We start from the raw sequence: 11,549 nt of genomic DNA, 5'->3' as shown, positions 1-11,549 counted from the left end.
TATTATCCTATTTCTGAGTACCCTGGTGACCCTGTCAGTTGTCCCTAAGAAGGGGGGCATGACAGTGGTTCATAATGAAAAAAATGAATGGTTCCCACAAAACGTTACAGGGTGGCGTATGTGTATGACTACAGAAGGCTCAATACAGCACCAGAAAGATCATTTTCTTTACCATTCATAGACCCAGTGCTAGAGAGATAAATATAATATTATGCTTTGGATAGCTATTCAGGTTACAACCAAATTGCAGAGTCCTCAAACCAAAGAAACAGCATTACATTCCTTCTGGAGTATTGCCTACAGAAAGGATGCCTTTGGTCTGTGCAATCACCTACAACCTTTCAGAGGTGCATGCTCTCTATCTTCTCAGATATGTAGAGAATTTCTGGGAAGTCTTTATGGATGCTTTTCAGTATTTGGAGACTCATCTCAACTCCTGCCTTAAACATTCATAGCAACTTGTTCTTGAAAAGATTAGCACCAATTGAAAAATTACCACCACCTCATGTTAAGTAACAAAGCTTTCGGACATGCAGGACTAAAGTTATAAAGATTTCAAAATGCAAATTGAGTAACTTAGTGCTGAAATTTTTTGACACATGTCTGACATTGACCCTAAAAGCCAAGCTGGTCACAGCACCAATCATCTCTGCACCAGACTGGACATTACCATTTGAACTAATGTGTGATGCCAGTGACCATGCCATTGGTACAGTGTTGGGACAGAGGCATAACAAGCTTCTGGACATCATTTATTATGCTAGCCATGTTCTAAATGATGCACAGAAGAATTACACAACCACAAAAAAAGAGTTACTTGCAGTGGTTATGCCATTGACAAGTTTAGATCCTACTTAGTATGGTCAAAGTGATTGTGTACACTAACCATGCTGCTCTTAAATACTTACTCACAAAGAAGGATTCAAAACCCAGGCTTATAAGGTGGGTATTGCTTCTGCAAGAGTTGATATAGAAATAAGAGACAGAAAAGGACAAAGAACCAGGTAGCTGATCATCTGTCCGACTTGAACCAGTAGCTGGGGCGTCCCTCCCTTCTACTGAGATCTCTGAAACCTTTACAGATGAGCAACTCTTTGCCATCTAGGAAGAACCATGGTTTGCAGATATTGCAAATTATAAAGCTGTGAGGTTCATACCATATGAGTACAGTAGGGTGCAAAGAAAAAAATTAATTTCAGATGCCAAGTACTACCTATGGGATGAGCCATATCTCTTTAAGAGATGTGCAGATGGAATAATCCGCAGATGTGTAGAGTGGAAGCACAAAGGATCCTGTGGCATTGCCATGGATCGCAGTATGGGAGACATTTCGGAGGTGAGCGAACAGCCACTAAGGTCCTCCAATGCGGATTCTACTGGCCTACTATCTATAGGGATGCCCGGGAGTTTGTGCATAACTGTGACAGTTGCCAAAGAGCTGGTAACTTGCCTCATGGTTATGCCATGCCTCAACAAGGGATCCTAGAGATTGAATTGTTTGATGTATGGGGAATTGACTTCATGGGTCCCTTCCCACCATCATACTCAAACACTTATATTCTTGTGGCAGTAGACTATGTGTCTAAATGGGTAGAAGCAATTGCCACACCCAATAATGATACCAAGACCGTACTGAAATTCCTACAGAAACACATCTTCAGCAGGTTTGGTGTTCCCAGAGTACTAATCAGTGATGGGGGCACTCATTTCTACAATAAACAACTGTACTCTGCTATGGTCCGATATGGAATTAGCCACAAAGTAGCAATTCCGTATCACCCACAGACAAATGGGCAAGCTGAAGTCTCTAACAGAGAGCTAAAAAGAATCCTGGAACTGACTGTTATTGCCCGTAGAAAGGATTGGGCAAAGTGCTTGGATGATGCTCTGTGGGCATACAGAACAGCCTTCAAGACTCCTATTGGAACCTCTCCACACCAACTTGTGTATGGGAAGGCTTGTCACCTGCCCGTGGAACTGGAACATAAAGCCTACTGGGCAACCAGATTCCTAAACATGGATGCTAAGTTAGCTGGTGAAAAAAGATTGCTCCAGCTAAATGAGCTAGAGGAGTTCAGACTCAGTGCCTTTGAAAATGCAAAAATTTATAAGGAAAAGGCAAAGAAGTGGCATGACAAGAAGTTGTCATCCAGAGTCTTTGAGCCAGGACAAAAAGTTCTACTCTTCAACTCTAGGCTCAGACTATTCCCAGGAAAACTTAAATCCCGGTGGAGGGGTCCGTATGTGATTACAGGGGTCTCCCCATATGGATATGTTGAGCTTCAGGATATTGATTCTGACAAAAAGTTCATTGTTAATGGACAGAGAATCAAACATTATCTTGAAAGCAATTTTGAGCAGGAATGCTCAAAACTGAGGCTTGAATGAGTCTCAGTAAAGGTCCAGCTAAAGACAATAAAGAAGCGCTTGCTAGGAGGCAACCCAGTCATTTACAGGTTAATTGTTCTTTAAAAGTTTGATATACATATTCTCAAAGGGCGATCATCAAAATTGAAGGAATTCACAGAGTTACAGAAGGATTCAGTGCAAAAAGCAGAAAAAAGGAGCTTGCTGGCGAAAAAACGCCAGTAAGGGGTACTCTGGGCGTTAAACGCCATAATGGATACCATTCTGGGCGTTTAAAGCCAGTAAAGGTACCGTTTTGGGCGTTAAACGCCAGAATGGCCACCATTCTGGGTGTTTAACGCCAGGTGTGTGGTATGCGAAATTGTGAACAATACTTTTCACAACTCAAATAATCCCCGGTAACGAATCCAAAAACTTGGTGTTCAATACCATGACATAAACACAACTTCGCACAACTAACCAGCAAGTGTACTGGGTCGTCCAAGTAATAAACCTTACGCGAGTAAGGGTCGATCCCACAGAGATTGTTGGTATGAAGCAAGCTATGGTCACCTTGTAAATCTTAGTCAGGCAAACTCAAATGGATATGGGTGATATACGAATAAAACATAAAGATAAAGATAGAGATACTTATGTAATTCATTGGTGGGAATTTCAGATAAGCGCATGAAGATGCTGTGTCCCTTCCGTCTCTCTGCTTTCCTACTGTCTTTATCCAATCCTTCTTACTCCTTTCCATGGCAAGCTTATGCAAGGGTTTCACCGTTGTCAGTGGCTACCTCCCATCCTCTCAGTGGAAATGTTCAACGCACCCTATCACGGCACGGCTATCCATCTGTCGGTTCTCAGTCAGGCCGGAATAGAATCCAGTGATTCTTTTGCGTCTGTCACTAATGCCCCGCCTTCAGGAGTTTGAAGCACGTCACAGTCATTCAATCATTGAATCCTACTCAGAATACCACAGACAAGGTTAGACCTTCCGGATTCTCTTGAATGCCGCCATCAGTTCTAGCCTATACCACGAAGACTCTGATCTCACGGAATGGCTGGCTCGGTTGTCAGGCGAGCGCTCGGTTGTCAGGCGATCAACCATGCATCATGTATCAGGAATCCAAGAGATATTCACCCAATCTAAGGTAGAACGGAGGTGGTTGTCAGTCACACGTTCATAGGTGAGAATGATGATGAGTGTCACGGATCATCACATTCATCAAGTTGAAGAACAAGTGATATCTTAGAACAAGAACAAGCGGAATTGAATAGAAGAACAATAGTAATTGCATTAATACTCGAGGTACAGCAGAGCTCCACACCTTAATCTATGGTGTGTAGAAACTCCACCGTTGAAAATACATAAGAACAAAGTCTAGGCATGGCTGAATGGCCAGCCTCCCAAAGAGGGTTCAATCATAAAAACATGATCAAAAGCTCTCTTAATACAATAGTAAAAGGTCCTACTTATAGAGAACTAGTAGCCTAGGATTTACAGAGATGAGTAAATGACATAAAAATCCACTTCCGGGCCCACTTGGTGTGTGCTTGGGCTGAGCAATGAAGCATTTTCGTGTAGAGACTCCTCTTGGAGTTAAACGCCAGCTTTGGTGCCAGTTTGGGCGTTTAACTCCCATCCTTGTGCCAGTTCCGGCGTTTAACGCTGGGAATTCTGAAGGTGACTTTGAATGCCGGTTTGGCCATCAAATCTTGGGCAAAGTATGGACTATCATATATTTCTGGAAAGTCCAGGATGTCTACTTTCCAACGCCGTTGAGAGCACGCCAATTGGGCTTCTGTAGCTCCAGAAAATCCATTTCGAGTGCAGGGAGGTCAGAATCCAACAGCATCTGCAGTCCTTTTTAGTCTCTGAATCAGATTTTTGCTCAGGTCCCTCAATTTCAGCCAGAAAATACCTGAAATCACAGAAAAACACACAAACTCATAGTAAAGTCCAGAAAAGTGAATTTTAACTAAAAACTAATAAAAATATACTAAAAACTAACTAGATCATACTAAAAACATACTAAAAACAATGCCAAAAAGCATACAAATTATCTGCTCATCAGTGTGCAGCATCCTGGGCGTTTAGCAAAACGCCCAGTGATAAAGGGATTTCTGGCATTTAACGCCAGCCAGGGCACCTGGCTGGGTGTTAAACGCCCATAATGGCCACCAAGTGGGCGTTAAACGCCAGAATGGATACCATTCTGGGCGTTTAACGCCAGAAAGGCAAGGGGAGGAGATTTTGTTTTCCACTTCAAATTTTTTCAAACTTTCTTGTTTTGATCCATAATTTTCTGAATATACACATTACAAACTTTCATCATTCATCCTCAAAATTCAAAAATTAAACAATTTTCTAAATCATTCTTCAAATCTCTTTCAAATCCTTTCAAAATCTTCTACAAAAACTCAATTATCTTCTCAAATTCTTTCCATATCTTCTCAAATCTCCTCCAAAATTTTCGAAATCTCTCCCCCTCCCTTTATAAATAAAACTCGGCCATCCCCCCTCTCCCCACCATTCGAATTTGCTCTCCTCCTCTCTCTCCTCTTTCCTTTCTTTTGCTTGAGGACAAGAAAACCTCTAAGTTTGGTGTGCTTTCCCGTGATCACTAAGCCAAGATTTATCAAGATCATAGCTCCTAAGGGAAAACAAACCAATTCAAGAGGCAAGAAAGAGAATACTCCAAAGAATCTTTGTAGTCAAGAGAAGTTCTTAACCAAAGAACATGCAGACCATTACCACAAAATAATGGGTCTAAGGTCAGTGATCTCGAAAGTCAGATTCGATCTGAAAGAAGATGAATATCCGGAGATCCAAGAGCATATTCGAAACAGAGGATGGGAAGTTCTAACCAACCCTGAGACAAAGGTTGGAAGAAACATGGTTCAGGAATTCTACTCAAATCTGTGGCTGACAGATAAGCAGAGAATGACTGGAACTGCTTTTCATATCTACAGAACCATGGTCAGAGGGAGAATTATTTACTTCCATCTGGACAAAATAAGAGAGATCTTCAAATTGCCTCAACTGCACAATGATCATGAATCCTTTAATAGGAGAATGGTGAGAGAAGATAAGGGGTTTGATCAAGTTCTAGAGGACATATGCCTCCCTGAAACTAAGTGGACAACCAATTCAAAAGGTGTCCCAAACCAACTCAAGAGGGGAGATCTCAAACCAATTGCAAGAGGTTGGCTAGACTTCATTTGGCGTTCCATATTGCCCACTAGCAACCGTTCTGAGATCACTATCAAGAGAGCAGTGATGATTCATTGCATTATGCTGGGAAAAGAAGTGGAGGTTTATCATCTGATTGCTTGTGAGATCTACACAATTGCAAACAAGAACTCCACTGAAGCCAAACTGGCTTACCCAAGCTTAATCTCTTTGCTATGTAAAGATGCTGGGGTGAGAATGGGAGTAGATGAATTCATCCCAATTGAACACCCAATCACCAAGAAGTCAATGGAAGGACAAATGTAAGACAACTCTATCAAAAGGAGGGCGCAGGAGTTCCTCCCTGAACTTCCTGAAATTGACTACTGGACCCGCCTAGAAGCATCTGTTGCCAAGCTGCAAGAAGCTATGGAACAAATTAAGGAAGAACAACAGAATCAAAACTGCATGCTCTGCAAATCGCTTAAAGAACAAGAGAAGCTGGGGCGTGAGCTACAGGAGCTAAAGCGCCAGAAGCTCTCCCTTGAAGGGTCAAATACCCCACAAGTTGAGGGAGCATCCACTTCTCAAAATCAAGGTTGTTGAGTCCTAACTCTATGATAACTTCTATCATTAGGAGTCTATTTTAGAGTCATTTAAATTTTTGTTTTCTATTACTATTAGTCTTATCTTATATTTATTTTTGAGTCTTGTTCTTAATTCATGATTAATAAAATTCAAGGTTCATGTCTTAAAGCTATAAATGTCTTATGAATCCATCACCCCTCTTAAATGAAAAATGCTTTAATCACAAAAGAATAAGAAGTGCAAGATTTCAAATTCATCTCTGAAACTGGTTGAATTAGTTTGATGTGGTGACAATACTTTTTGTTTTCTGAATGAATGCTTGAACAGTGCATATGTCTTTTGAATTTGTTGATTAAAGAATGTTAAACTAGTTGGCTCTTGAAAGAATGATGGAAAAGAAGAAATATTATTGAGGATCTGAAAAATCATCAAATTGATTCTTGAAGCAAGAAAAAGCAGTGTATTCAAAAAAAATGATCCAAGGCAAAAAGAGTGTGCTTAAGAACCCTGGACACCTCTAATTGGGGACTCTAGCAAAGCTGAGTCACAATCTACAAAGGTTCACCCAGTTATGTGTCTGTGGCATGTATGTATCCGGTGGTAATACTGGAAGACAGAGTGCTTTAGGCCATAGCCAAGACTCATAGAATAACTATGTTCAAGAATCATCACACTTAACTAGGAGAATCAATAACACTATCTGAATTCTGAGTTCCTATAGATGCCAATCATTCTAATCTTCAAAGGATAAAGTGAGATGCCAAAACTGTTCAGAAGCAAAAAGCTAATAGTCCCGCTCATCTAATTGGAGCTAAGTTTCATTGATATTTTGGAGTCTATAGTATGTTCTCTTCTTTTTATCCTAATTGATTTTCAGTTGCTTGGAGACAAGCAACAATTTAAGTTTGGTGTTGTGATGAGCGGATAATTTATACGCTTTTTGGCACTGTTTTTAGTATGTTTTAGGTATGTTTTGGTTAGTTTTTAATATGTTTTTATTAGTTTTTATTTAAAATTCACTTTTCTGGACTTTACTATGAGTTTGTGTGTTTTTTTGTGAGTTCAGGTAATTTCTGGCTGAAATTGAGGGACCTGAGCAAAAATCTTATTCAGAGGCTGAAAAAGGACTGCAGATGTTGTTGGATTCTGACCTTCCTGCACTCGAAGTGGATTTTCTGGAGCTGCAGAAACCCAATTGGAGCGCTATCAATTGCGTTGGAAAGTAGACATCTTGGGCTTTCCATCAATGTATAATAGTTTATACTTTGCCCGAGATTTGATGGCCCAAACCGGCGTTGCAAATTAGCTTCAGAATTCCCAGCGTTTGACGCCGGAACTGGCACAAAAATTGGAGTTAAACGCCCAAACTGGCACAAAAGCTGGCATTTAACTCCAGGAAAAGTCTCTACACATGAAAGCTTCAATGCTCAGCCCAAGCACACACCTAGTGGACCTCGGAAGTGGATTTTTACGTCATTTACTCATTTCTGTATACCCTAGGTTACTAGTTCACTATTAATAGGACCTTTTGACATTGTATCTTTACCTCATGACACATTACACATTTCTTATTGTATCTTCTACGGCATGAGTCTCTAAACCCCATGCTTGGGAGTGAGGAGCTCTGCTGTGTCTTGATGGATTAATGCAATTACTACTATTTTTCATTCAATCACGCTTGCTTCTATTCTAAGATATCACTTGTTCCTCAACTTGATGAATGTGATGATCCGTGACACTCATCATCATTCTCACCTATGAACGTGTGCCTGACAACCACCTCTGTTCTACTTTAGATTGAGTGAATATCTCTTGGATTCCTTAATCAGAATCTTCGTGGTATAAGCTAGAATTGATGGCGGCATTCAAGAGAATCCGGAAGGTCTAAACCTTGTGTGTGGTATTCTGAGTAGGATTCAAGGATTGAATGACTGTGACGAACTTCAAACTCCTGAGGGCTGGGCGTTAGTGATAAACGCAAAAGAATCACTGGATTCTATTCCAACCTGATTGAGAACCGACAAATGATTAGCCGTGCTGTGACAGAGCGCGTTGAACATTTTCACTGAGAGGATGGGAGGTAGCCATTGACAACGGTGAAACCCTACATACAGCTTGCCATGGAAGGAGCCTTGCGTGCTTGAAGAAGAAGACAGTAGAAAAGCAGAGATTCAGAAGATAGAGCATCTCCATAACCTCAACTTGTTTTCCATTACTGCAAAACAAGTATTTATTTCATGTTCTTTTACTTTTTACAATTAAATCTGAGAATTATTGATATCCTGACTAAGAGTTACAAGATAACCATAGCTTGCTTCAAGCCGACAATCTCCGTGGGATCGACCCTTACTCACGTAAGGTATTACTTGGACGACCCAATGCACTTGCTGGTTAGTTGTGCGGAATTACAAAAGTGTGATTGTGATTTCGTGCACCAGTCTTCTTGTTTCATCTTCATATTTTCTTGTTTTGTGTCTTTTGTTGTTTTTCATATGCATTTTTGCATTCATAGTGTCTAAACATGAAAAATTTCTAAGTTTGGTGTATTGCATGTTTTTCTTTTCTTGAAAATTTTTTAAAAATAAATCTTGATGTTCATCATGATCTTCAAAGTATTCTTGGTGTTCATCTTGACATTCGTAGTATTCTTGCATGCATTAGTTGTTTTGATTCATAATTTTTATGTCTTGAGTCATTTTTTGTTATTTTTCTCTTTCCACATTAAATTCAAAAAAATTAAAAAATATATTTTCCTCATTTTACTCATAAATTTCGAAATTTTTGGGTTGACTTCGTCAAAACTTTTTAAAATAAGTTGTTTCTTGTTAGTCAAGTCAAGATTTCAATTTTAAAAAAAAATCTTATCTTTTCAGAATCTTTTTCAAAATTAAATCTTTTTTTTTCCTTTTGTTATTTTCGAAAAATTTTTTAAAATTAATTTTCAAAATCTTTTTCTTATCTCTATTTCATGATTTTCGAAAACTTACTAACAATTAATGTGATTGATTCAAAAATTTGAAGTTTGTTACTTTCTTGTTAAGAAAGGTTCAATCTTTAAATTCTAGAATCATATCCTTTAGTTTCTTGTTAGTCAAGTAATCAATTTTAATTTTAAAAATCAAATCTTTTTCAAAATAAATTTCAATCATATCTTTTCAATCATATCTTTTTTCAAAATCAATTTCAAAAATCTTTTCTAACTCCTTATCTTTTCAAAATTGATTTTCAAATCTTTTTCAACTAACTAATTGACTTTTTGTTTGTTTCTTATCTTTTTCAAACCACCTAACTACTTTTCTCTCTCTAATTTTCAAAAATTCCTCACTCTTTTTCAAAATTCTTTTAATTAAATAATTGTTTCAAATTTTAATTTTAATTTTATTTCTTCTCTTAATTTTCAAAAATCACTAACCATTTTTCAAAAACAATTTTCGAAATTTCTCTCCCTCTCATCTAGGGGTGCACAGACCCGGTCCGGCTCGAAGGTCCGGCCCGGTCCCAAACACTTTCGGGGCTAATTTGGTGTGATTTTATCGGGTTTAGGACCGGGTAAGGGTCTCAAAAATAGACCCGGTCATTATTTTGGGTCGGGTCTGGGCCATAGCTCAGGTCACCCGAAGTCGGCCCGGTGGCCCGGTCATCATATACAATTAATATTTTGTGTTATTAGTGATGGATCATGACTATTCTTATGTGGAATTTAAGTATTGTAAACTTTAATATTTTGTGTTATTAGTCATTATAAGACTATAAGTTAATGTTTTATGTTTAGAATGCATAAGACTCTAGACTAATGCATAATATTGTGTTATTTGTATTGATTTAAATATTTAGTACTATTAGACAATATTAGTATTGATTGTAGTTTTGCTTTAGTATTGATTGTGGTTATGCTTTAATTTTAAAGAAGGGTTGGTTATTGTTATATTTTTCTAAGTGAATTTTACTATGTTAAATAATGGTTGGAGTCTTGGAAATTTGGATATTTTTACATGCTAGCTTACAATAAGGTATCAACGTAATGTAATGTTAACGGCTCGGTTTTCACCCGGTTTTCACCCAGTATAATTGTGGCCCGAAAGTGTATTGGTTTCATCGGGTCTAGGGTCGGGTTCGGGTCTAATAAATAGACCCGGTGCATATTTTGGGTCGGGTCTGGATCCCATCAAACCCGGTTTCACCCAGCCCATGTGCACCCTTACTCTCATCTTCTTCTATTTATTTTATTTATTTACTAACACTTCTCTTCATCTTAAAATTCGAACCCTCTCTTTTCTTCTGTGTTCGAATTTTTCTCCTCTTCATTATTATTCTTCTTTTCTTCTACTTACATAAAGGAATCTCTATACTGTGACATAGAGGATTCCTCTTCTTTTCTGTTCTCTTATTTTTCATAAGAATAGGAGCAAGGACAAGGACATTTTTGTTGAAGCAGATCCTGAACCTGAAAAGACTCTGAAGAAGAAGCTAAGAGAAGCTAAAGCACAACAATTTAGAGAAAACCTTACAGAGAATCTCGAAAAAGAAGGAGACATGGCCGAACCCAATAATAATGCAAGGAGGATGCTTGGTGATTATACTACACCTACTTCCAATTTTTATGGAAGAAGCATCTCAATCCCTGCCATTGGAGCAAACAATTTTGAGCTGAAGCCTCAACTAGTTGCCCTAATGCAACAGAACTGCAAGTTTTATGGACTTCCATCAGAAGATTCCTATCAGTTCCTAACTAAATTCTTGCAAATCTGTGATACTGTTAAGACTAATGGAGTAGATCCTTAAGTCTACAGGCTCATCCTTTTCCCCTTTGGTGTAAGAGATAGAGCCAGAACATGGTTGGACTCACAACCTAAAGATAGCCTGGACTCTTGGGATAAGCTGGTCGTGGCCTTCTTGACCAAGTTCTTTCCTCCTCAAAAGCTGAGCAAGCTTAGAGTGGATGTTCATACCTTCAAGCAAAAAGATGGTGAATCTATCTATGAAGCTTGGGAAAGATACAAGCATTTGACCAAAAAGTGTCCTTCTGGCATGCTTTCAGAGTGGACCATTTTAGATATATTCTATAATGGTCTATCTAAACTTTCTAAGATGTCACTGAACCATTCTGCAGGTGGATCTATTCACCTAAAGAAAACGCTTGCAGAAGCTCAAGAACTCATTGACATGGTTGCAAATAACCAATTCATGTACACCTCTGAGAGGAATCCTGTGAGTAATGGGACGCCTCAGAGGAAGGGAGTTCTTGAAATTGATGCTCTGAATGCCATATTGGCTCAGAACAAAATGTTGACTCAGCAAGTCAACATGATCTCTCAGAGTCTGAATGGATTGCAAAATGTATCCAACAGTACTAAAGAGGCATCTTCTGAAGAAGAAGCTTATGATCCTGAGAACCCTGCAATGGCAGAGGTAAATTACATGGGTGAACCCTATGGAA

The 11,549-nt window shown here is 38.8% G+C and overlaps 1 non-coding gene across 1 annotated transcript; it reads right to left on the bottom strand.

Moving 5' to 3' along the window:
* Positions 1 to 11,038: 11,038 nt before the first annotated feature.
* Positions 11,039 to 11,142, bottom strand: LOC112718496 (small nucleolar RNA R71). Its single transcript, XR_003160834.1, has one exon. It is a non-coding gene; the product is annotated as a small nucleolar RNA R71 (small nucleolar RNA).
* Between the last annotated feature and the right edge of the window lie 407 nt (positions 11,143 to 11,549).

This window comes from Arachis hypogaea, chromosome 10, assembly GCF_003086295.3.
Source record: "Arachis hypogaea cultivar Tifrunner chromosome 10, arahy.Tifrunner.gnm2.J5K5, whole genome shotgun sequence".
Taxonomy (NCBI): Eukaryota; Viridiplantae; Streptophyta; class Magnoliopsida; order Fabales; family Fabaceae; genus Arachis; species Arachis hypogaea.
This window is presented reverse-complemented; position numbering and strand designations above follow the sequence as displayed.